Below are 23,029 nucleotides of genomic sequence, written 5' to 3'. Positions count from 1 at the left end.
TTCACTATCTCTTCCCTTCCAACTTCCCATTGTATTCTCATACCTCCCCGATGGCTCAAATCAATGGACACGAAGGGAGGAACAAACGAGGCAGGTCAAACTTAAAGGTATAGGAAAGATTCTTTTTTCCTTACTTCTATCTCTGCAGGCAGGAGAGATCCCTTTGGACAAGTTCTGAGAAATAGAAGTATTTCATGTGACTGAGCACTCAACGACTTCAGCCAATGGAGCTTGTGACCCAGTTGTGGGAGTAGAGTGGTGTTTCCTTTTATTTCTTAGAGTGACTTTTTAAAAAGCACTGGAGCATGTAACAGTTTCTTCTTTCTTTCTTTTGAACACTGAAAATTCACAATGATGGTTAATATTACCCATTAACATGTTGTGAAATTGATCAAGGCCCAAAGCAGCTATTCTGGCATAAGATTGTTGCAATATCATATTCAATAAAGGTTTAGTGGGCAGAGGCTGTGTAAGGACATAGAGTAGTACATATTTGGAGGCCCCCTCAGCCTCCATTAGCTCTTAAAGGACAACCAGAATTAAAAAAAAAAAAATGTATTCTGTGATGCAAACAGTATTTTCTCCATCTTATTTAAAATGTTGGGGTGGGGGGTGCTGTCTCTAGGAAATTTTCCCTTTGCTGTTTATTTTATAACATATAATTCGTGAAGTTATAAGACTTTAAGAAGTTAAAATCCCCCAAGTACTGTCTAGTAGGGAAGGAGAAATAAATATCTGCAAGCTGAGAAAGAAGAACAGTAACAGATATACGTCCAGGGTACAGCTGTCCCTGGGGCTCTGGAAAGGCTCTCAGTGGAGGTCTTTAAAGAGTTTCCAGGTGAGGTAGAAAGAGAGGAGAGGCCCAGGGTAAGCAGGATTATGTGCAAAGACACTGCTGTGTGAATCTTCAGAAAAATGAAAGCTACCTGCTGAGATGAGCTGAAGTCACCACCAACAACCAGGCATCCGGTACATCACAGACTGAGATGAGGGCCTGAGACTTTGGACTCCACGGCGTGGACCAGGAGACCACCTCAGGGAGCGTTCTACTGAGCTGGCGCTGCTGTTTTAAAATGGTTTTAGGTCTGAATGCCTTTCAATGGGATAGGTCTTCATGTCCATACTGCCTCTTACTTTGCTCTATTAAACCCTGTGACTTCACATATTTAAATCCCTGGGTAGTGAAGGCATTTGAGATTGTCTCAAGAAAGCTCTGGGGAGACAATGGAGAGCATGAAAGGACTAGAGTAGCCCCATGGCGTGATCAGATTTGCAATCTAGGAAGGTCATTCAGACAGTAAAGCAGAATAGATTTTGTGACAGTTGGTGACATGAATTGGAGGGAAAGGCTGATCAGAAAGGTATTTAGAAGACAGAACCTACAGGACCTGGTAACTGATCGGATGTGGAAGATGCAGAAGGAGGAGGTGTAAAGGCATCCAGGTTCTTGCTTTGGTAAAGGGGTGAATTGGGGTGTCATTCCCTGAGATGGGCGCTTTGCTAAAGAAGTAGTGGTACAGTGGGACATTTCTGGCAAACTGTCCAGTGGGCCCGGGGCATTGGGCTTCACCCCTGGTCCAGATCCAAGCCAGGTGGTTGGGTTCAAGCTTCCCTTCGCACTGTTTGTTCATCAGCTTCTTTGGCTGTAATCCAAGGAAAAGCTGGATTTCTGTTCTGACTTGTTGCCACCTATCTCACTTCTCAATCTGTATCCATCCTGAGGGATTTTAAGGAGGAGGAATGTAATTATGTCCCATCTTCTTGTGACTACACCCTCCCTCTCCCACCCATCAACTAACTGCCCTCTGGTTGTTTGTGTTGTTATTGTTGGTAGGTAATTGTGCCTGCAGAGTTACCCACCTGCAGCTCAGGCTGAGAGTGGTGGTCTGCGTGTGAACAGGAGCTGCTAACCAGCAAGAGGTGGCAGCTACCCAGCCGTGAGCACACCTGGCACAGCAGGCTTCCCTATTCCATGAAGCCCAGCTGACTTATCCGTAATGGGTCTACTGGAGGGGGTGGGGCTGGGCTGGGCTGCTTATGGGGTTGGAACTAACGGCAAAACCATTCTTAGAAACTTGGTAGGACATGTGGGAAGAAACTTCTCAGACCATCAGCATTTGCATTGCCTTCGGTAATTTGAAGCTTCTGCCCTGGACCTGAGAGGGATTTGGATTCTGTTAATAAAAATCTGCTTAAAGCCATGTCTCAAAATAGCCAATTTTTTGGAGTAACTTTGGCGTTTGAAGCTGTCTGGGAGACGAAATGACCAGCGAGTGTCCACTATGAAGGACCTCTGCAAAGTACGGCACTGAAGCCTGGGATGGATCCATGATGCCTGGTAATCCACATACCACCCGTGAGGAAAGGGAGGGAATATCCGGATTAAGAGCAAGGAAGGCTCTTTGAAGAAAGGAAAAATACCCATAATTCCACCACCCCAAAATCCTTCCCAAATCCTTTTCTGCATGTATGTATACAAACATTGCTTTCATTATAAAACTGAAGTTGTGCTGTGTGATTAGAGATTCTGTTTTTAAATTGAGGTATAATTTACATGAAGTGGAAAGTATAGATGTTAAGTGTACATTTTGATGAGTTTTGACAAATGTATACCCATCCTGTATCCCTCCTCTCTCTCAAGCCATATTCAAGATTAGAACATTTTCATCACTCTGGAAAGGTCCCTTACCTCTTTTCAAATCAGTCTTTACTCTCTCCGCCTGCTCTCCACCCTCCCAGGCAAGCTCTGTTCTGATTTCTGTCACTACCAATCTGAGTTCTGATTGGTTTTGCCTGTTCTTGAACTTCACATAAATGCAAGCATACAGTTACAAAGAATTTTCTGTTTTTTTAAAAAAACAACCTAGGGACGTATGTGAATGATTTTCATTTCAATAATATTTATCCACAATATCACTTTTAGTGCAAAAATAATATTGCTTTTTATGAATGCCCTGCCCCATATTTATATATTTAACCAGTTCCTATCAATGGACATTTTGATTTTCTAAGTTCCCTCCCTTCCTCTCTTCCTTCCTTCCTTGCTATTATAAACATCCCTGTTATCAATCTCATTATAGGTAAGACTTTGCACATGAAGTTACATTCCTAGAAGTGGAATTGCTGTGTCAAATAAATGCACATTAAAAAAAAAAAAAGCACATTTTAAGGGATATTACCAAATGGCCTCCCGAAAGACTGCCTTAGTTTATTTCTTAGTATTGTCAGAACATCACATAAGCTTGTTTTCCACACCCCCAACATTGAGAATTGGGGGGGAAAAGTCTTTGATTTTGGTCAATTTCATACTGTAAACGTCGTATTTCATTTTAATCTGTATTTCTTTTTTATTAATGAGGTTGATGACTTTTTCTTCTGAGGAACTTTTAATTTTGTCATTTTATGGTGGAAATAAAATGGTCTCGTCTTAAAAAAACTAAATTTCCAAATGACAATAAATTGGTTATGGGGGGGAAAATTATCTTATTAAAGATGGGAGGATAAAAATAAATCAGTGAAAAAAGCCATAAGCCAAACTTTCTGTTACTTTTAGCAGATGGTTTTATTCTATAGTGATTGACATTGGCCTTGTTCTATAATTGGTTTTGCCAATGTTTTGCTTTTTGGGCAATGCTTTTGTTTTCAATGACTTTTAGAAAGGTTTTACTTCTGCTTGAGGACATAATTAAATTCGGGTTTGGATGACCAGGTTTTTAAATAAAAATCCACTAAAGATACCTTTCAACCAGGACCTACCTTTGATATTTTAAGAACGATCACAGGAGATCCAAGTAGCCACTTGCTTTTTGCCATGTTGTCCAGCAACAAAGTTACTAAGTGAGGTTTGAAAAGGTCCCAACCTTTTGTGTCAAATCCCAGGGCAGGCTGATACCGTCTTGTTAGTACATTGTCATTTTATTTCAAATTGTAATGATCACCATCATCAGCAACTATATACAGAGAGGTCCATTTTGTCTAATATTTTTAAGAGGTATTTTACTTATAGCTCACTTGAACTTGGAATAGCTTAGTTCCTTATCTGTAGAATTGAGGGGGTTGATTAAAGTTACCTCAAAGGTTCCTTTGGGACCTAAAACTCTTAAGATGTAGAAAATTATCATCGTTATAGCAAATGTTAGTAATATTTTTTAAATAGAGATGAATGAATAAATAGCAATTTGATAAGTTTGTGTTTTTGAAATGTCTACAGAACTGTTTAGAGAGTCAGGAAGCATGGAGGCAGTAGGAGAAAATGTAGGTTCTGGAGTTGGAAGCTTTTCTGCGTCTGAAACCCAGCTCTACCACTTATTATCTGGGTGGTCTTCAGCTAGTTGTACTTAACCTCTCGGTTTCTCAGTTTGCTCATTTGTAAAGTGGGAAAAATAATATTGTCTATTTTGTGGGTTGTAAAAGTTAAATGCTAAGCACTTAAATCGTTGGACACATAAGAAATGCCTAGGATATACTAGCTGCTATTATTATTACTGATCATCATTATCACTATTATTTTATCACCATCATCATCACAATCAGGACTGTATACAATCAGACAGAAGAACCCATCACTTTATTATTCATCGATCTATGTAATTTATGTTTGAAACTTTTAGACTGGTTACCCATGTTATCTAATATGCAATAAATCTGATGCCCTCATCCTATCAGGAAGGATATAGTAACAGAAAGCTTTCTCTACTCCCTCACAGGTTCTCCTGTCTAACTAAACTGTCCTCTCAAGTTGGTGGTGTTTAAGGCCATTCATTTTGTGAAGGTCCAGCTAGTCTGGAGGGAGGCCTGGAACCCCGTGTGGCCTGAATGCACCCACTTCCCAGACCGCTTCCCTTCTGAGTCCCTGGTACAGTGATGGCGGTCTGGGAGACCACCTGGCAGGTCTGCAGAGGTGGTGCAATTGCTCTCTACTACATATTCCTAGAGAGACTGGTATGAACCACTCGTGTGTGACCCGGAAACTCCCCTGCAATGTCCTTCTCCTCAGCCCTCTCTGACCATATGTGACTGGCCCTGAAATGGACCCTCTTATTTTCAGGACCTTCCTGACTGTCCTCTTCAACTGTCCCTTCACCCTTTCACCAGAGCAATAGCACTGTGCCTTAGAGTTCTAGTTAGTTACATAACTTGCCAGCCTAGATAAGAACCTCAGAAATGTGTACCTGACAGATAAATGAATGCATGAGCAAAACAATGCCCTTCCTCAGTAGTGATGTTCAGGATTTGCCCGAAACAGTTTTCAGAGATCTCTCAAATACTTCCATCCACTGCAAACGTTGGAGGCTGTACTACTTTCCCCAGCAGGAGGGTTTTCCCTCATGTCTACCTTTCTCTGTCATCACTCTGCCTGAAGCTGTACATATGTTATCTTCACTACAACCTGGAAGCTGGTTTTATTTGCTTCATTTACAGATGAGGACATCTGAAGCTCAGAGAGATATAAAGCAACTAGCCCAGGACTCAATATTAACAAATGGAGTGGATCCCAGGTTTGTCTTACTCTAAAGCCCAGTGCTCTCCCATCATACCACGTTGCCTCCAGAAAGAGGACTGGCAGGGGGTGAGGTCTGTCATCTGGTTATCCCATCACCTCAGGGGTATATGGGTGGAACTCCAAAGCTTTCACAAATATAATAGTACTGTTTTGCAGTGTGGGAGAAAGGGGGGATGAAGTCTGTTTTGAAGGTGGCAGAAGAGCTTGAAATGTCATCACCAGCTTGTCGTTGATATTTAAGTTTCTTGTGGCTCAAGGATTGTTCCCTACTGAAATAATTAAATCTACCTGGGGGAGCAGGGCATCGGTAGTAAGTCCTATCTTACATTATCCGTTCAAGCCTAAATGATGTAGGTTTGGACAGTGACATATACATAATTCTCAACCCAAATAGAGAGGTAGACTAAGGCAAGGTCAAATGATCAGAAATTGAGTTTATTTGGGAACTCAATTGCAGAGGAATTGCAATTTGGGAAATGCATGCTGTAGCAATCTCCAGGCAAGTTCGTTGAGGGCTTGGGGTGGCCTGTACTCATGAGCAAGGAGTTCAAAGAAGGAATCCAGCCAGAGTCCAAGCAGTAAGTTCATTGGCTTGAGGGTGGGGAGAGGTTTTTGGCAGATGTTCATTGGTCTTCTGTAAATCAGACATTTAAGGAGAATCAGTCTCAGTTCTTAAATTCCGTTCTGTGGGAGCATGTATGAGATTCTCCATTTCATATCCTCTGGTTCCATTTAGACTGAAATTCTTTCACTTAATATTATATATAATATATAGTATATATGTATTTTATATATAATATACACATATTATATACTCATAAAATATTACATATGTATAATATAATACACACACATATGTATATGTATATATTCATGCACACACTTTTAAATTAAGCAAATCTCTTGCTGTCATTCTCCTGGACATGTGTTATCCAGAGATGTGTTAAATTAGTTTTTTTTTCCTTTGGAACAAAATTTTAGTTCTTCTTGAATCATCTTTTAAGTAGAAGAAGAGATTGCTATTTAAAGGAATCCAAAGAAGAATTTTAGTATTTTATTTTCTAGAAGATTAACTTCGTAGATGTATGTTTTGGTATTTTTATGAAGGCTGCATTTGTGTATCAGAGTAGCTTTTTTGAAATTCTAAAACAACACATTAGTTAAAGCAATGAGATGTCATACTTTTCATTTTTGCTGCCTTACAATGGTCATAGTAGGCTCAATGAAGCATGTCCAGAAAAATGTAAATACTGTATTGAGACGTGCTTAGTATTGTCAAAGTTTGAAGTTTCTTTTTTAATAGAAGGATCAAGATAAGAGCAACATTAAGTTTGCATTTATGGGAAGAGATAGTTTCTTGTTGTAAAGGAGTTAATGACTGGGTTTAGTGGTGAGACTCAGAGAGAAAGCATCTTTTAAATCAGAAATAGCCTGACAGGAGAACAACGTACATCATTAGATGTAATTACTACATAAATGGTCTTTTTGTTTTAGAGAGTGCAGTTTATAATAATTGAAAAAAAAATCCCATGTATCATTTTCATTGTTTGCTCCATTTGTTTGCTTTCTATGTAATTGCTTTTCACACAAAGGAGGGAATGAAAACTATTTTCAGGTGCATCATTGTATTTTCTATAGATTGTTTAATTTTAGAGCTTAGCTCTTACTAAGTATTCTCCAGGGCGTATATGTGAGAGTGTGTGTGTGTGAGTGTGTGTGTGTGTGTGTGTGTGTGTGTGTGTGTGTGTTTTATGAGATTCAAAGGAGGAGAATGACATTTCTTTTGAAACCAACTTTTAATTTGATTGAATGTTGCATTGTTTAAAACAGCAAAAATTGGCTTTCAATCACATTTTGAATTTATTTCTAGCCATTTACCAAACAAAGCAAGTCTCATCAAAATTAGGAGACATAATTATATTTCACATTTCCTAGGGCTGTGTTTCCAAAAATTCAGAAACACAGATATATGGCACTCTGCCACACAAACATTATTTTAAAAAATATATGTACATGTGAGATGCAGTTCTCAATCACACCGCATTTTCTGGTCTTTTTGTCAGCATTTGATGTTTCTGCTTGGGTGAAATGAATATGGGGAAAAGTCAGTATGTCCTCATTTTGAAGCATCAACTTTTTGCTCGTGCTTCATTTTATGAATAGTGCATGGAATTGGCAAGTGGGAGTAAATGAGAGAACTATAAGACTTGGATAAATTCATATTCAAAGGATTTAGGGGAAAGACAATGAACATTTTTGCATGGAGTTCAACCATAAACTCATGTATATGGGGAACACAACTATTTGCTTTTAAATTTAATTGGTTATTTTAATTTTCGTAACTTGGAGACTTCTTCCTGGAATCACAGCAAACAAAAGAAGTACTAAAAATAAATTTTCTGAATGCAGATCTCTGAATCTCATTATATTTATCTTTTAATCATCAAAAATTAGTTCTCTGAGACGAGTGCAGTTTTATGAGTGAGGACAGTATTGATGGATTAGAGGGAAAGAAAACGGTATTCCTTGGGAAAAAATGAACTAAGCAAAGTATGAATGACAGAGGAGCATATTTATTCATTTAGACATTAATTCAGTTGTTTGTTTATTCATTTAATGACTATTTGACGTCTTTGACTAATGACTATGTGGCAGGCCCTTTCCTGGGTTTTGGTAAGTCTGGGAGAATGTCAATGGGACTGATATGACTTAGGATATTACTACTACCTATTTACTGATCCCATGCCATTTCATTTTTAAAAAGTGAGATATGATTAACATATAACATTTATTAGTTTTAGGCATACAACATAATGATTTGACATATGTATATGTTGAGAAAAATATTACCACAATAAGGTTAGTTAACATCCATCACCACACATGATTACATTTTTTTTTGTGATGAGAACTTTTCAGATCTGCTTTCTTAGCAACTTTCACATATATAATTCAGTATTGTTAACTATAGTCACCGTGCTGTACATTACATCCCTAGGACTTAATTATTTTATGACGGAGTCCATACATTTTGATACCACCCACCCCACTGAAACCGCCAATGTTCCATTCTATTTCATTTTGACATGAATGTGTTGTGCACAAAATTTAGTTTGATTTGAATGTAAATAAGAATCATCATTATTTTACTCAGTTGGACAAATGTGTACAATCTCTTAATTTTGGTTTATGATAAAGGAAAATATGTCTATAGTGTTCTTATTTCAAGTGTATTATGTGTGATGATTATAAAATGCAAATCTAATTTCCCATTCAAATAGAGGATGGGCTGGGGAAATATATCTTCTAGGTCAAAATTTTGGGTTCCTACAAGAAAACTGGCCCTAAGGGGGAAAAAAAAACTCCCTTTCCTTTCAATTTTCTCTCCTAAGAGCTAATGAGCAAATGATTCAGTATCATCCAATCTAGACTTTAAGATTCAGACATTTAGAAAACGCCTCCCAGCTGTTTATTGAGATCATTTTGCTTTAGAATATTTTATTCAATAGTCTTGTAAGTGTAAAGGCCTACACTGTACATTTAGAGCATGTTAACTTTGGGACGCTCCCGGTCAGTTTCCACACCGCATTTTATAGTGTTTATGGACTAAGCATATTTATAATTTATTCCAAAAATATCAAGAACACAGTCTTGTTATTAATACCAGGCAGGTGAGAAAAGTAAAACTTACAACCATCAGCTAAATGAAAGAAAAATTCAGTTTGTCCTCAAAGTTTCCCTAGAGATTGTTCCAAATAGGTCTAGAACTAGGGCCTAAAGAAAGTTTGGTAAACGTTTATCAGATCAGCCTTTGGTAAAATCCTGGTTCAAAGGATTTGCAATGGAACCCCTCCAGGGTTCAAGCCAATTAAGGATGGGCCTAAAAAACAAAACAAAACAAAATACTGGAAGTCCAGTAGCAAACCAGGTTCTTTAACCTGTAGCGTGGCACACTAGTTAAGAGTAAGACCTCTGGAGTCAGCTGGAACTGGGCTTGTGTTCTGATTTCACCTGTGTGACCTGTGAGCAAATGATCTAACTTCTCTAGCTCTTAGTTTTCTCACCTTTAAAATGGAGATTAAAATAATACTCCCTTATCACAAAGAATGGCTGTGATAGTGAAATGAGCTAATGCAGGGCACGGAACAAGGCACCTGGTGAGCTCTCATCAAATGCTGGTTATTAGGTATTTGTTAAACATATACCTGATAACTAGTGAATGACTTAGAAAACGAGTCACCAAATAATGACGTAACATTATTTATCCCAAACACATTGTCTCACACAGGGGGACAGTTGCAAGTTGACCAATCACTACCTTTGCCATTAGCGCAGTTCACACCGTTTCCCTAAGCATTTCTGGGTTTCTTTTCAGGTCTCGCTTGGAGTTAATTTCAGCCCTGGCTCCTCCACAAACGATTGTCCCTTAGGTGCTCAGGAATTTCATTTTGACTTTGTGGATGCAAAAGGGGGTATGTACAAATGCATTTACTGAAAGTGACCTCACAGGGTGATCCGATCATAAATTCAGAACTGGGCAGGTTATGGTGAGTGGTCACGCCCCTGGCCTATGAAAGGTTTATCTTTGCCGTAGCAAGCCCTGTCCATGATTTTTTGTGCATCTTGGTCAACTATCTTTGAAATGCCTCTTTTTTAGATCCCTTGGAAGTATAACCACCCTCAAGGGAAAAGATAGTCTTGTTAACTATCCTGTACCTTGCTTTCTCCCACTTTCATGTAATCTTCCTTATGTTCCCCCTTTAATTTCAAATGTATAACAGAAACTGCAATACGGTCATTCTCTGGAGCATTTGAGATCTTGCTTTCCAGTGATATCGTCATTTTGGCTCAAATAAACTTTTATAAAACTTCTCCACAGGTTTGAACATTTCTTTTTTTCTTTTTTTAAAGATTTTGTATTAAAAATAAAGCTAACAATATTACAATATTATATTAGTTTCAGGGGTACACCATAGTTATTCAACAGTTATGTACCTAAAGAAATGATCACCATGATAAGTCCAGCAACCATCTGACACTGTACCATGCTATCACAATATTATTGACTATATTCCCCATGCTGTACGTTACATCCCCATGACTTATTTGTTTTACGCCTGGAAATTTGGATCTCTTATTCCCTTTCACCCTTTTCCCCCTTTAAAAATTTTTCAACTACAGTTGACATTCAATATTACTTTATATTAATTTCAGGTGTACAGCATAGTGGTTAGACATTTATATAATTTAAGAAGAGATCCTCCTGACTAATCTGGTACCTACCTGGCACTATACATAATTATTACCATATTTTTGATTATATTCTTTATACTTTACATCTCCATGACTATTTTGTAACTACCAATTTGTACTTAATCCCATCACCTTTTTCACCCTGCCCTCCAACCTCCTTCCCAAAAGTCACCCCAATAAATATAGTACCCATCTGACACCATACATAATTATTACAATATTATTGACTATATTTCTTATGCTATACCCTACATTCCCAAGATTACTGTGTAACAACCAATTTGTATTTCTTAATTCCTTCCCCTTTTTTCACCCGCACCCCCAACACACCTCCCGTCTAGCAACCATTAAAACATTCTCTGTATCTATGAGATTGTTTCTGTTTCATTTGATAATTTTGTTTTTAGATTCCACATATAAGAAAAATCACATTTCACGTGTCTTTCTCTGTCTGATATATTCTATTCTGCACAACACCCTCCAGTTCCATCCATGCCACCACACACGGCAAGAACACATTCCCTTCCATAGCCGAGCAATATTCCATTGTATATATGTACCACCTCTTCTTTATCCATTCATCCATCAACAGACACCCAGGATGCCTCCACACCTTGTCCATTGTAAACAATGTTGCAATGAACACATGGATGCACATATCCCCTCGAAGTAGCCTTTAGGGTTATGCCCTGAAGTGGGATTACTGGGTCCTTCATTGCCTCTTCTTATGGCCTTTGTTTTAAAGTCTATCTTGACTGGTATAAGTATTGCTACCCTAGCCTTTTTGTTTGTTTGTTTCCATTTTCATGAAATATCTTTTCCCGTCCCTTTCTGTCTGTGTGTGTTTTTCAATCTGAAGTGAGTCTCTTGTAGGCACCACATTGTAAGTGTTTTGTTTTCTTATCCATTCATCCCTCCTATATCTTTTGATTGGAGTATTTAATCCATTTCCATTGAAAGTAATTGTTGATAGATATGTAGCTATTGCCATTTTATTATTTATAATTTGATTTTGTCCCCCCTGTCTTAAAGAAATCTCTGTAATACTGGTTTGGTCGTGATGAACTCCCTTAGCTTTTTCTTGTCTGGGAAGCTCTTTATCTGTCCTTCAATTTTAAATGATAGCCTTGCTGGGTAGAGTAGTCTTGGTTGTATCATGTTTCTTTTTATCATGTTGAATATTTCCTGCCAATCCCTTCTTGCCTGCAAAATTTCTGTTGAGAAATCAGCTGACAGTCTGATGGGAGCTCCCTTATAAGTTACAAGTTGCCTTTCTCTTGCTGCTTTTAGGATTCTCTCTTTGTCTTTAAAATTTGCCATTTTAATTATAATGTGTCTAGGTGTGGGCCTGTTTGGGTTCATCCTGTTTGGGACATTTTGCACTTTCCGGATTTTCCTTCACCAGTTAGGAAAGTTTTTAGTCACCATTTCTTCAAATAGATTCTCAGTCTCTTGTTTTCTCTCTTCTCCTTCTGGTACCCCTATGATGTGAATGTTGTTATGCTTGGAGTTGACCCAGAGGTCTCTTAAACTATCCTCATTTTTGGGGGGATTCTTTTTTCTTTTTGCTGTGTTTTCTGCTACTTTGTCTTCTACATCGCTGATTCAATCCTCTGCTTCATCTAGTCTGCTAGTAATTCCTTCTAGTGCATTCTTCATTTTAGTTACTGTATTCTTCACTTGTGACTGGTTCTTTTTTATGGTATCTATGTCCTTTTTTATGCTTGCTATCTCTTTGTTGAAATTCTTACTAAGTTCCTTGAGCATCCTTATAACCATTGTTTTGAACTCTTTTTCTGGTAGGTTGCTTACCGCCATTTCGTTTAGTTCTTTTTCTGGAGTTTCCTACTGTTATTCCATTTGGGACACATTTCCTTGTTTCCTCATTTTGGCTTCCTCTCTGTGTTTGTTTCTATGTATTAGGTAGATCTACTATGTCTCCCAATCTTGGCCATTTGCCTTATATAGTAGGTGTCCTGTGGAGCCCAGTGGCACAGTCTCCCTGGTCATCTGCTCCTGGTGCTCTGGGAGTGTCCCTTGTGTGGGTTGTGTCCTTCCGTTATAGTTGAGCCTTGATTGCTATTGGCACATCAGTGGGTGGTATTGACCCTCAGACTGACTGGCTTGGGATTTGGCCACATCCACAGTAGATAGGCTGCGTTCAGGAGGCTTACCCCTGTGAGTGGGATTCATCCCAGTGGGCTCTGGTACCTGCTGAGACTGTCCTTTGTGTTTGCTGCTTGTGGAGCTAATTGTATGTGCTCTGCTGTGGTATGAAGCCAACCTCCATGGATTTTGGTTCTGGGGCCTCTTGGAAAGGCTCCGGTGCAGGCCCAGGTCACCCACTGCCTGTGACCAGTTGGGGATTACCTGGTAGGAGCTACAAAACGATCCATGGTTGTTTGCTGCCTGTGCTAAAACTGGAGGCACATGGGAGAGGCCACACTGTGAACTGAGCATGTCTGCCACCAGTACCAGGCATGGGGTAGCTCTGCAAAAAGCCAAGACTCCCTGAGGCCTTCTGCCACCTTTCAGCTCCCTTAATATTCAGCTGCTGATAAAGCCTCCTATGGTACGTGAGTTGAGTGAGGCAGTATCTTAGGGATTCACTAGAGTGGGAAAAGTAGTGGTCACCAGGTTAATGTAGACCCTGGTTTGGTGCCAGGGTTGAGTCTGAAGCTACTCAGCAAAAGTCTCAGAACACAATGAGGCCATTTGCCGCCCGCCAGGGGCCTGCCAGACTCCAATAGTTTTCCAAGAAAGAATGCAATGTGTGCATGTGTGTGTGTTGGCGGGGTGGTGGTGGTGGTGTAGCTGGCTGCTCTTGGAGAAAGTGCCTCTGGAGTTGGGGGGAGGGTTTGGGTGGGTCGGGATCCCAGTTAGTCAGCAGGGTGGAGCAGCAGAGCTCACCAGGCCAATCAGATTCAGATTTGGCTTTGGTAGGGATGGTCTCAACAAAGGAAAGATGGTGCCCGCCTTCTGGCTGCACAGGTGGACCTTACACAGGGAAAATGCAGACTGTCCTCCAGTCTGCCACCCAAAGCTGCACACCTCAGTCAGCCCCCTTCCATATGTCTCTGATGCCTCTGAAGTCACCATCCTTCCAGTGCAGTCCAAGGTGAGTACCTGTGAGCTAGCAAGTGAGTCTGTCCGCGGGCCGTTCGAGAGAATGTCTGGGTTTCCCGAAGCCTTTTGTCCCACCCAGACAGTTGGAATCCCCACTGTTTTCACAGCCAGATGTTGGGGGACTCCTCTTTCTGGCACCCATAACCCATACTCTGGGCTGGGCAACCTGGTGTGGGGGCTGGGATCCCTCGCTCCTACATGGGGAACCTCTGTAGTTGAGATATCTCTCCTGATTTTCAACTGCCACACATGGGTGTGAGACCAGCCAGTTTGGTGTCTCTGCCATTCCTACTAGTCCCACGTGGTTTCTTCTTTATATCCTTAATTATAAAACTTCTGTTCAGCTAGACTTCAGGTGGCTCTCCAGGTTGATCGTGCTATAATTTAGTTGTAATTTTAATGTGTTCACAGAAGGACATAGGCACAGTGTTTATCTACTCTGCCAGCTTGGATCTTTCAGTATGAATATTTCTCAAGTTGACAATTTCAACAGCTTTTTAGGGATTCCAGTATCAGAATAAAAGTAGGGATGTCAAATGTCCTGGTGAAATAATGGGTTTTAGCTTCACTTTTATTTTCTTCCAGAGCCATATAAAAGAATGTTTCTTTTCCCTCTATTATTTGCATCTTGCAAAGCCAGTAAGCTGACCTTATGATTCTATTATCTTTTATTTGCATAGTTCACAAAAGCTAATGTCCAAATTCTATGATTAATTCTTTTGGGAAAATGGATAAGCTTTAAATATTAATTAATCAAGAACTAGAAATGTAAGGATTTTGGAAAATATGGCTATCCAGTGGTTCTCAAACACAGTGCTTCATGGAGAAATGAGAAAAATAAGTACGTTAAAATTTTTCTCTTAAAACTAAATATAATGATAAAATTCATTTATTCTGATATGTTTTCCCTAAAATTTGAGTTTTATTAAAATATACTTTTTTTCTATGAAATGTTGCTTATGTTCTCAGTTTTTAAAAAATGTTCTTATTTGGGAAAAATAAAAAAGGAAGGCAAACTCATGTTGAGTTCCTTAATTTCTTTTTTAAAATAGATTTTTAAAATCCCAAGTCTAAGAACCAGGGATGATTATAAAAACGAACACTTACATAAAGCTTACTATAAGCCAGGCACTGTTCTAAAAGCTTTACAAACAATAATTCATTTAATTATTTCAGCAACTCTATGAGGTGAGTGCTGATACCTATAGATAAGAAAACCTAGAGGCTGGCCGGATAGCTCAGTTGGTTAGAGCGCCAGCTCTCAAAAACAAGGTTGCTGGTTCAATTCCCGCATGGGATGGTGGCCTGGGCCCTCTGCAACTAAAAATTGAAAACGGCAACTGGACTTGGAGCCGAGCTGTGCCCTCCACAACTAGATTGAAGGACAACTCCCTGGAGAAACACACTGCCCCCAATATTCCCCAATACAAAAAAATATTAAAAAAACCCCAACCAAACAAACCTAATTTATCCATAAGGAATCACAGAAACAGATGGATTAAATAACTTGCCCAAGGTCAAACAGCTAACCAATGATAAAGCTGGTCTCAAACCCAGGATTTTGGATCTAATCTCTTCCTAGTTACTCTTAGGAAAAGTTCTAGATACTTTTATTGAGCTAGAAATCTTACCCTGTATTTCAATATCTAGAGGGCATTTTGGCGATATCTACCAAAAGCTTCAAAAATGTGTCTGTGTTTGACCCAGCATTTCTAGGAATTTATTCTAAGGAAACAAAGAATTATGCCAAAATGTATGTACAAGGGTATTAATTGTAGCATTATTTACATTGGAAAAATATAGAAACTAACCAAATGCCCCCATAGAAGGCATTGTTTAAATATCAGGTAGGGCAGCCATGCAAAGGAGTACTCATGTGAACGAAAAAGAAGCTAGTACATAGCAGACCTGACAATCTCAGAGGGGACCCACATGGCAGGCCTGACAAGCTCCGTGACCTAAAGCACCCACGCAGGATGATCTGATCATAAATTCCTAACTGGGCAGGTCATGGTGGATAGTCACGCCCAAGGCTGATAGCCTCCTTAGGGAAAGTTTTTAATCTTTACCTTAGCAGCCCTGCCCATTGTTCTTACACTTCTAGGAGAGCATACCTTTGAAATGCCAGAGTAATCCTCTTTTTCAGACCCCTTAGAGATATAACCTCCCTCCACAGGAGTATACCTATCTAAACTCCTCCTCTTTACCTTGTTGCCTGCCTACCATCTCTAGTTGCTGTGTTGTTAAATGTTACCTACCCTGTACCAATGTAAAAAAAGTATGTGTCTCTCCATTTTCCTTTTTATCCAATCCTCGTGATTGCCTGCTTTGCTTTTTCTTGCCTCCTTAATTTACCCCCAATGGATTTCATGTAACCTTCCTTACATTTTCTCCTTTGATTCTAAATATATAAAAGGAACTGCAAATTGCCATTCTCCAGAGCATTTTCTTAATCTGTTGAGATCTTGCTTCTGGGCATGTTCTCAAAATTTGGCTCAGATAAATTCTTATAAGATTCTTCTATAGGTTTGGATGTTCTTTGTTCCCACTAATAAATTTTTAATTGATTTAGGTCTTAAAACTTTCACCAAGCCCTGGGGTTCATCTGACATGCATTAGGGCTCTCCAAATTTTTTATCTGAATTTCATAGGAGATTTATATATTGCTGTCTCCAATCACCCTATGGATGAAAAAGAGGTGCTATAATAAATCATAAATTCCTAACTGGGCAGGTCATAGGGGGTAATCATGCCCCAGGATTATGCCTTTTTAGTAAAAGGTTTATCTTTGCCTTAAGGAAACCCTGTCCATTGTTTCTGTGCATCTAGGTTAATATACGTTTGAAATGCCTCTTTTCAGACCCCTCATAATTTGTGAACCACCCTTTCAGGCCCCTCATTCTAAGGCATAACTACCCTCAAGAGAGCACATAATCTTAATTATCCTGTAATTCCATCCCTGCCTTGCTTTCCCCCACCTTCATGTAATCTTCCTTATATTTCCTCCTTAATTTCAAATGTATAAAAGAAACTGCAAAAGCATTTCTCCAGAGCATTTGAGATCTTGCTTCCTGACATATGTCATCAGTTTGGCTCCAATAAACTCTTATGAAAATGCTCTACAGGTTTGCACATTTCTTACGTTGACACCCCTGATTGAACCTTTTTGTGTTTGTAAAATATGTTTTCATAGATTTACCTACTTTAAGATGAGTAAATGGTCTACATTTGAATAGTAGTCCATCTCCATGGGGAGACAGATGCCTTTTAATTTGTTTTTGAAATGAGGATGTTTGTAGAATATGTCTTTCTTTTCTTTTTAAAAAAAATAATTTATTGGGGTGACAATGGTTAGTAAAATTATGTAGGTTTCAAGTGTACAATTCTACAATATATCTATATATCACATTGTGTGCTTACTACCCAGAGTCAGTTCTCCTTCCATCATCATATATTCGACCCTGTTTACCCTCTTCTACCACCCTTTACCCTCTGGTAACCACTAAACTGCCATCTGTGTCTATGAGTTTTTGTTTGTCTTGTTCATTTGTTGCTTTCAGTTTTATATCACACATAGGAGTGAAGTCATATGTTCTCGACTTTCTGTCTGACTTATTTTGCTTAGCATAATAATCTCAAGATCCATCCATGTTGTCACAAATGGCAGTATTTCATCTTTTCTTAAGCTGTTGTTTTTCAGTCTAGTTGTGTAGGACACAGCTCCCTGGCCCATGCTGGTATTAGGAGCCTTGTGCTCCCGCTGGCTGAGGCAGTCAGTCACTAGTCGCTCTTGAACCAGTGATCTCGTCGTTAGGAGCACGGTGCTCCAACCACCTGAGCAATTGGGCTGGCCACATTTAATCCATTTGTACACTGCCATTTTCTTCATGGCATTATCCCAATAAACTTGGACTAACATGTCTGATTTCACGTTCACTCTTACCAAGTTTAACAAGAAATTTAATGTTTGTTTGTTGCTTTAATTTGAACTCAGATATTCTCGCGACGGCACACAAAAACAGGCAAGGATAATAATGAATGCCACTCAGCAAGACACTGCCACACATCGACATGAACATAGCTGTGAGACACTGATATCCCAAGGTTATGAAACTTTACTGAGCTTTTTGTACAGTGCTGCCAATGTAAGTGTATGGTGGCAAGTTCGCGAACTTAATTGTCAGACCTCATATATACCACATTTTCTTTATCCAATCATCTATGGAAGGACACCTTGGCAGCCATCGACAAAACAAATACGCAACCAACTGAATGGGAGAAGGTATTTGCAAACAACACCTCTGATAAGGGGCTAATATCCAAAATATATAAGGAACTCATACAACTCAACAACAAAGACAAACAATCCAATTAAAAAATAGGCAGAGGACACGAACAGGAATTTCTCCCAAGAAGATATACAAACAGCCAACAGCCATTATGAAAAAATGCTCAATTTCACTAGCTATTAGGGAAATGCAAATCAAAGCCACAAGGAAATATCACCTTACACATGTTAGAATGGTTATCATCAATAGGATTAATACCGTGTTTCTTATTTTACTATAGGACTGGGTCTTATATAATATAATACAACCGGGTCTTATATTAATTTTTGCTCCAAAAGATGCATGAGAGCTGATTGTCTGGCTAGGTCGAATTTTCGGGGAAACACGGTCTTAACAAGTGTTAGACAGGCTATGGAGAAAAAGGAACCCTAGTAAACTGCTGGTGGGAATGTAAATTGGTGCAGTCACTATGGAAAACAGTATGAGGTTCCTCAAAATATTAAGACTAGAACTACCATATGACCCAGCAACCCCTCTCCTGGGTATTGATCCAAAACATCTGAAAACATTTATCCATAAAGACATGCATACTGTGATGTGCACTGCAGCATTATTTACAGTGGCTAAGCCTATTTCCAACACTAGCTCTCTAGTTATGCTATAGTAATCAATGTTCCCATTGGGTTTCTTGGCTGGTCAGACTTGCCAGCCTGTCTCCAATATGTTTCTTCTAATAAACACATCCAGACTTCTCCATGTTAAACTAGCCGATAATCTGCAGGCTTCCCAAGAGGGAGATTCCTCTCCATTGTATTTAATTCTGCTTTATGTATCAATAACCATGTACAAACTTTTTGGGTGCAATCAACTAGTCTTCTTCTTTGAAACTACTGGAAGAGGTAAGTGGATTACTGACTAGTGGGTACAACACAAATAACTTTTTCACAATTAAAAACTCTTAAAAATGTGACTGCATCTGGTATAAAGGCTGTTAAAGAATAGAATTTAACTGAGTAAATTTGGAGATCTAATTGGCTTTACTAAGTGCTTCGTGAACCAGGCAGCATACCCTCTAGCAACTAGAAGGGCCCTGAGATGACCTGTACAACATGAAAGATATTTCTAGGCAGAAAGAGGTGGGACTAAGAGGTTAAAAGGGTGGATTATTTCGGGCAAGGACACCATCCCTTAGGGAAAGGCAGGGGGATCTCATCAGGCAGATGACCTCTCTAGTGTTGATCAGGAAAATCCTTTGTGATTGGTTTAAAATTTCACTCCTGGAAGAGCTGTGACTGCAATTACGTTCGTTATAGAGTTTTGATTTAGTGATGTGGCTTAGCATTAAGTGACCCCGTTTCAGCCTGGTCTTTTTTTTTTTTTAATAAAGAAGAGGCACTTGCTTTTACAGACAACTGTGAATTTGTTTTAGCTCTTCACTAGTTGTGGGATTCTGGCAAGTTATTGGTCTTTCTGAGCATTAGATTTTTTGTCTGTAAAATGGAAATTATCACCTTTCAGGTGGTTATGAGGCTTACATGAGATACATTTAAGCACACAACAAATGTTGATATAAAAGGAGTATGTTTGATTTAGATAGGGAGTCAGGGAACTTTCCATCCATTTAATTCTTTCTCTGCATCCATCACCCCAAATACTGGAGGTCATTTCAGGCATTTCATATAACAGAGGGATGGAAATGTATTAGACTCCTCATTTTAAAATGTTTCCTATTTTTTACCCTCAGAAATTCTCTAACTTAACATTTATTTAGAGTTGTACAACTCACATGAAAGATAATATTATACTAACACTTTGCTGTGTAAACCATGCAAAGTTCTCTAGCCAAAAGCAATAAATTTCACTCTGGCAAGATCAAAGACTATTCAAATAATATGAGTATAAAGGATTGCACAACTTTTTCAACTTATGGTCCATTTATACACAGCCTCACTGCATTGCTCCTGGGCCTTTTGGTGAAGTTCATTGCCATAGAAAAAGCTCCTCAATTGTTTTCTGGTGGTGGCAGTCGTCTTATGCAATTCTATTTTCATCCTTTCTCTCCCTCCTTTTTCCCCCTCCCTCTCTTCTCCTATCCTCTCCCCCTACCCCCCAAGTTTTCCTTGGCCCTCCCTGTCTGGGTTGAGTGCCCTTTCTATAGGCTTCCATAGTCTTTGAACTGGCAAGAACTCTGAGTATTCCTGGCAAACACCCACCCCCTGGCCCCCAACACCCACGGCTGTGCCACTGCTATCGGCCCTGGGGTCCTGTACTAATCCCACCATGCCTTTCTCCACATTATGCCAGTCCTGATTTCCCAGGTCACCTCTCATCTTTTGAACTCTGATCTCCACATGGCCTCATATACCCCTTTTCTGACTCTATATCTCACGCATCCCCAACTTCTGAACACCTTCCACAGTGACCTCACAGCATCCCCTCCATACCTTACTTTTCTGACTGTTCTTTTCTACTTCTTGCTATAGTGGAGACCTGGTTCTCCCAAGGAGACTGGTTTCTTTGCAGGTGGTGGCCATTTTCTCTCCCTCACTGCTCATGCCACGGGCCTACAAGTGCTGTGGGTACAATAGACTGAATGTTTACGTGCCCCTAAATTCACATGTTGAAAGCTAACCCCCAGTGTGAGGGTATTAGAAAGTGGGGCCTTTGGGAGGTGATTAGGTTATGAGGGTGGGGCCCTTATGAATCAGATTAGTGCCTCATAAAAGAGACTGCAGAGAGCTCCCTCACCGCTTCTGCCTGGGAGCACACAGGAGACGTTGGCCTTCTAGAACCCGGAAGTTAGTTTTCACCAGACGTCAAGTCTGCTGGCATCTTGCTCTTGGAATTCTGGCCTCTAGAACTGTGGGAAATAAATTTTGGTTGTTTATAAACCACTCAGTCTACGGTGTTTTTGTTATAGCAGCCCAAACAGTCGAAGATGCGGGTTGTCCTCATAACTGCTCCCAGACCATTTACCCTCCTCCTCCTCCGTTCTCCTCGTCAGCTCCTGACTCTGACGTCATCAGATGACACCTCACCTTCTTGTCTTCTATTACCTCCTCCTTCCAACACATACTTTCATTTCTTACTATTTTAGCTTCAGAGCCCTCTCTCCTTCACTACTCCTGCCATACTTCTTGATGATTATTTTATCCTCATAGGTTATTTTTGTCGATATCTGGTCTTGGTTTTCTTTGGATTCTCCTCCTCTGATGACCTTGTCCCAACCCTGCTTCATGCCACTCACTCCCAGGGTCAGTCCTTAGACGTGGTCATCACTAATAATCGTAACCAGGCCGTAATCTCAGTCTCAAGTGCCAGCTATTATTGTTAATATTACCAGTTTTACAGAATTTATGGAGTTACCACAAGCAAATAGATTATATTCTTTCAGTCCATTTTGCTCTCTTCAGGGGTGCAGTGTGGATGAGTTTGGTGATAAGATACCTGAGAAGAGAAGCAAGAGGAGCTGACCAGTGAAGGAATGAAGGGCTTTGAATTCAGCCAGGAAGGAAGAGGTAAAGCCTGGGGGACAAGAGAGAGGAGAACAATGTTCTATTCTGGAAGGAAAGGATGGCCACCTGAATGTCAGAAGGTGGGACATCACTAGAGAACAGTAACTAGATTATAAACTAAAGGGTTGCAGGGCCAGCAAGGGTGAAATAGATTAAAGGCAGCCCCTGGGGATCCAGGGAGAAGAAAATGTTCCAGAACACACAGTAGGGGCTGAATAAATATTTTTGAATAAATGAATAGATGATAGGATTCCAGGCTTAGGGTTTTGCTGTTTTCTTAACCTGTTTTAGACTGAGAAGTGCAAAGGTGTCATATTTTAGGTAGGTGTGGGGGTGGGGAAGGGCAAGGCTTCTGCTGGCTTTTGTGCAAGTTGGAAACCGCTCCAGGTTTGGGCAGATGGATTAGAAAAGGGCTTCTACTTTTTCAGGTTCTAGGCAGCTTTGTGTCAGCAATGTGTGGTCTGGATTTCAGCACCCCATCTCTGTGCCTAGGCTGGCGGTTGGTGGGTAACATAATAATGTGGTAAGGGTCTAACATTCGTACTTGACCCTCTCCCCTTCCAGTAGTTTCTATACTGCTTGGATCTGGGCTGCTGCAATCTCTGAATCCTAAAATACTTCCAGGTTCTCTGCTGTGACACCCCTTTTGCTATAACAGTTGAGGTCAAGGTCTAGTTTGAAACAAAAATGAAGAGTTGGGTAGAAAAACAGAAAGAAGAGAAAATGGGTTCATATGGGGCTTCTCTTTCCTTTCTGTGTCAGACATCATTACAGACACTTACCTCATTCTCAATCCTCACAACTGTCTTGCCAGGCAAATATTCAGTACCCCCGACTTACTGATGTTCTAGGTCATGGAGCAAGGAGTGGAGTTGAGATTCAAACTCAAGGTATTCCACTGTGCCACATGTTTGCTCTATTTTCTTCTGGTGAAATACCTTCCTAGATGCAAACTCACTGATGTTAGGCCTGACTTTGTTTTTTCACCTTTGTGTCTTTCCCAGAGTTTGGCATCATTCCTGACACTAAGAAATGCTAAATTAAGGTCCATGGTTGGAACAGAATGAGGATGAGCAAGGGCTGCTGGTGACCAGTGTTCCCCTCTCCTTGCAGTCGTTTCATCCTGGGCATCAGTCATGAGAAGGCTGTCTTCAGGATATGCCCCCTCTACCGTTCCCTCCTAAGGAAATGCGTCTCATTTTAGAAATCTGTCTTGTTCGATGAGCTGTGGTCATGTGACCCCAAGGGAAACCTGGAAACACTCGTTTCCTAGCGGCTCTCACAGTTACTGGGGGCTAACAGTTTCCCTAATTGTCTCTGATTGCTCTTATTTGGCTTTTGCA

The 23,029-nt window shown here is 40.0% G+C and overlaps 1 long non-coding RNA gene across 1 annotated transcript in view; it reads left to right on the top strand.

The window, feature by feature from the left end:
* LOC117028085 (uncharacterized) overlaps window positions 1-23,029 on the top strand; it is a 54,171-nt gene that overhangs the window by 8,158 nt on the left and 22,984 nt on the right. Inside the window, exon 2 of the long non-coding RNA XR_004424064.1 lies at window positions 9,879-9,975. This is a non-coding gene — a long non-coding RNA (uncharacterized LOC117028085). The remainder of the gene's footprint in view (window positions 1-9,878; window positions 9,976-23,029) is intronic.

This window comes from Rhinolophus ferrumequinum, chromosome 10 (assembly GCF_004115265.2).
Source record: "Rhinolophus ferrumequinum isolate MPI-CBG mRhiFer1 chromosome 10, mRhiFer1_v1.p, whole genome shotgun sequence".
NCBI lineage: Eukaryota > Metazoa > Chordata > Mammalia > Chiroptera > Rhinolophidae > Rhinolophus > Rhinolophus ferrumequinum.
Note: the sequence above shows the minus strand (reverse complement) of the source record. Positions and strands in the feature narration are given on the sequence as shown.